This window comes from Octodon degus, unplaced genomic scaffold (genome assembly GCF_000260255.1).
Source record: "Octodon degus isolate 3935 unplaced genomic scaffold, OctDeg1.0 scaffold00038, whole genome shotgun sequence".
Classification (NCBI taxonomy): Eukaryota; Metazoa; Chordata; class Mammalia; order Rodentia; family Octodontidae; genus Octodon; species Octodon degus.
The window spans coordinates 7,388,798-7,393,148 of NW_004524614.1; the positions used below are offsets into that span (position 1 = coordinate 7,388,798).

General features: G+C 45.4%; 1 pseudogene; it reads left to right on the forward strand.

The window, feature by feature from the left end:
* The first annotated feature begins 390 nt into the window (after positions 1–390).
* LOC101582562 lies at positions 391–4,289 on the forward strand (annotated as a pseudogene).
* The last annotated feature ends 62 nt before the right edge of the window (positions 4,290–4,351 follow it).

Consider the following 4,351-nt stretch of genomic DNA (forward strand, 5'->3'; position numbering starts at 1 on the left):
AGGTGCCTTCTTCTGCAGCACGGTACCCAGAGCCCCCTGCAGCCCAGGTGCACGATCTGAGCACTGAGTAGGATTTCATAAAGGTCAAGTTCCTCCTGCCCAACAGGATGCCACTTCTGCAGTCTAGGGACCAGCAAGTTCAAGAAGCTATATGCAAGGGGACCCCTCAGCAGGGTTTTTTTATGTCACTGAAGAGATGTCCTTGGCTCTGAAAGCATTCTGGAAGAGACACATCAAAGTACTCCACTGCATCAACTTCATTGACGAAGACTTGGAATATATCATGTAACGGACTTTAAGTTCTGCCAGACCAGCCAGAGTGGTCATTAAATGTGAGTTTGGAGGGTCTGATGCACAGTAGAGGAGGAGACTGTGTGCAAGGGCAGAAGTATGGGTCTGGACATCAATGGTGCAGACACAGAGGAGCAGGTTGAGGACCAGAAGGAGGAACCGATGATGGAAGAACTTGCTGAGCTCCAGAGTGAACTACAGAAGGCGCTTGCTGAGTATTCCACTGAGGGAGAGGAAGACAGGGAGAGGAGGAGGTGAGCAGTGATGTGCACAATCCACTATGAGCAAAGGAAAGAGTGCCAGGATTTCTTTGTGAAGCACCATCCCAACCTAACTGTACTGAACAGAATGTTGGATCTGATGAACTACATACAGGGTCTCTCACTTCCAGAGGGTTATACAGTGTGGGAAAGAGCAAGTGACATTACACAGATGTTTTCATCAAAATTCACCCTATAGCTAAGAGACAAAGGGAGAGGAAACCACTGAAGGAGATCTCCTCAAGGTCCCTTTGAAGGGGGACTCTCCCCTCACCTTCCAAACAGTAACCTCCTTCCCACCCACCTTCTTGTCTTCCACCCCAGAAGTCACCTCAAGCAAGGTGAGTGCTCTCTCTTTATACAGTACTGGGCTGTGCCTTGTTTCATGTTTTATGGTTTAAAAACATACATGTAGGGGTCAGGGAGATGACTTGGTGGAATAAGCGCTTCCCTGGCAAGTGCAAGGGCCTGAGTTCAATCCCCGGTTCTGAAAAAAAAGAAAAAAAATGTAACTCAGAAAAGCTGAACATTTACATTGAACAGTATGGGGACATTTGATTTGGTTCATGACCAGTTCAGTCTGCAACCAGAATTGTGGAATGAATTAAGTTTGTGAACTGAAGGTGCACTGTGTAAGTAGTTGGGGCACCATATTATTTAGGGAACAGTGACAAGCATACAGAGACAACCATCATAGCCCTGACTGTAAGGTTCACAAATGAGATGTGTGGCAAACAGGAGGGCTGCAGACACAGGCGTGTGCATTGCAGGAGACCCCAGTTCTGCCTACCCAGTACTTCATTCTTGCGGGGCCACCATGTATTCAGAGCTCAGAAAATTCAAAGTTTGCTTTTTTGGAACTTCCTAGAACTTTGTTTTCAATATTTTAAGTCACAGCTGATTGAATCCAAAGATATAGAGCCCACAGATACAGAACCAGCTGTGCATTGCTTAATGTCGTTTGACTATTGATTCTAGTGTCTGTCTCTTGGGCTAGTCCAGGACTATTTCATACACTGATCCTCATGTTACTTTGGTAAATGGTGGATGGATGAAGACTGGGTGCTCCTGCCTCTGGAGAGCAGGGGCCCAGAGCTGGGGAGTGTGCTGCCACCTGTGGTGCGGTGGGGGGCAGAGGCCAGGGGTTCTGCAGCATCAGGAGTGGAACAGGACCATGGGGCTCCTAAGCGCACTATTCTGGGCCACAGTGGGGTGCGATGGCTGATTATAATTTCCCTCTCCTGGTTCTTGTCAACGACCTGAGATTTGGAAGGAGTATGCCCAGTGTCTTAGCTAGTGAAAGTAATGGGATTTCAAGAGGCAGTCAAAAAAACAAACAACAACAACAACAACAACAACAACAACAACAACAGATTTTCCTTGATGTTTTTCCAGAAAAGAGAAATTAAAGAGCCTTAATTTTTACAGACTCTCAAGAGATTGAAGACAAAGCTCCTGAATATAGAAGTTGAGAAATTAAGCAAGTGGTTCCTGAAACATAGTCCTCCCTCTAAACTGTGAGCAGAGAGAAATCTCGCTGCCACTTGGGGGACTGAATAATCTTGGCAATGCTTATCAGCTTAATAGTATACTTGTCCTGGTTTCAAATCTGGAGTGAAGCACTTATTCAATATTATTGCAAAGAAGAAAGAGGCTCTAAAGGAAGAAGCCTATCAAAAAGACAAGGGAGGGCTAGGGAGATGGCTCAGCAGAATAAGCGCTTGTCTGGCAAGTGCAAGGACCTGAGTTCACTCCTGGTTCTGCAAAAAAAGAAAAGAAAGAAAAGGGAAGGGAAGGGAAGGGAAGGGAGGGGAGGGGAGGGGAGGGGAGCAAAATTGCAAAGGAGATTCTCTGGTAGCTCATGTACAACTTATGCCCTTACCATTTCAGTTGGTCAATTTTAGGCTACTTTCCTCTTAAATCCAGAGAAATGCAATGATGAACTTGCTTCTCAGCCCAAATAATTGCTTCACATACTTGGGGAACTCAACCCTACGTATCTATAGCACGACACACAGGAAGCACAACAGTGTATTTTGGGAAACATTGAAGAAACATGCCAACTCCTAAAAAAAGAAGCAAAACTGGCAAAATTATCTACAAAACTGCACCAGAAAAAAGAAATGAGTGGGATTAACAGGGTGGAGATTGACAGTATGAAGAATCCTGAGGGCTATAAAGAAAACCTGGGCAGGTCTGGTAGCACACACCTGTAATCCAGAAGTGTTGCGTCTTCCTTGCCAGCAAGGAAGACGCAACACACAGCTCTTCCTTCAGCGGTTTATTCAGGCCCCTTACAGCAAGCTTCTTCTCTCCCAATCCCCCAGCCCTTGGCTAATATATACTCCCGAGCCCAATCCCAGTGCGCCACGTGGGGATCGCCCATGGGTCCAGCATATGCGGAAGCGAATCATGACAGCAGCCCTGGCCATATAAGGAGTTGTTGTGCACAGAGAGCGCTCACCCACGGGGGGTGAGGGGTGGGGGGGGTGGAAGGCGGAAACCAGCGCCATCTTGTAGGCGTGGTCCTTCGCAGCTCTCCACACAGAAGGCTGAGGCAGGTGGATCACTGCAAGTTTGAGGCCAGCTAAGGGTATATAGTGAGTTCAAAGTCAGCCTGGACTATATAGTGAGACTGTCTCAAAACACACACACACACACACACACACACACACACACACACACACTAATAAAATAAAGAAAAACCTACAAAAGGTAATGAGACTAGAAAAAGTGACACTGATTTTGATAACATAAAGTCAAAGTCTGGTACCAAAAGTCCGAGTTTCTAAGGTACCCCAGTCATTGGATGAGAACCAGAGACAGACCGGATAAGAAAGCAAAGCCCCTGGTGATACACTAGAGAGCTAACATAATCCCCAATTGTATTTCTGAAAGTGAGCACTATACTCTCAAAAAAAGGAATCAAGAGTTAAGATAAATTGGTTACAGCCTGCAACAAAGCAACCCAGGATTCTTCCTAAATGCTATAGTCTGGGAAAACTAGCAACAAATGAAGGATCCAAAGGACAGCTAAAGAAAATGAGTATGATCTTGAAGTGGACTTTGGAAAATACACAAGTGATAGTAAAACTAATGGTTATTGACTTGAATCTCCAGAAAATCTTAAACCTATAGGTGTTTAATAAAGTTAAGCCCATAAACAAAGGTGCAGAGCCGATGGGTTATGATCTAGGGGAAAACTATTTCAGGGTCATCTGGTATGAAGGACTTGTTGCTCAGAATGTGGAAGTTTAAGAGAAGAAAAGCTTTCCAGGGCATCAGTGTGTCAGTGCCAGGGGTTGAGCTTTCCAGAGGAGAAGAGAGTTCTGAAATTTCTCCGGAGCCAAAGTCAGAAATCGAAGATCTTGAGGTGGGTAGTTTCAGTTGCTTTGCTGAAGAGGATTGTAGGAGAAGATAAATATTTCTGTGAAAATTGCCATCATCACACTGAAGCCAAATGAAGCCTGTATGACAAAATGCCGGAAGTTATAACCATTCATTCAAGTGCTCTGCTGTAGTGGCTTGTAGTTGGATTGTCACGGTGGCAGCTTCCCCTGATCCCCATTCTTTTACTCACCCATCTTACGCTGGCACTAGAAGAATGCAGCACAGGCCAACTAACGACAACGATGGGTTATTTGCTGATTAATGCACAGTGGCATTACAGTTAGCAGTGGGCATGACACTTCTGTTAAAGTCACTGACCTCAACAGCTCAGAACCAAATCAAGAGATTTTTAAAAAATTTTTATTTGTTTGTGGCCAGCTCAGCCCACCCTGAGGGTGGGGCTGGCATGG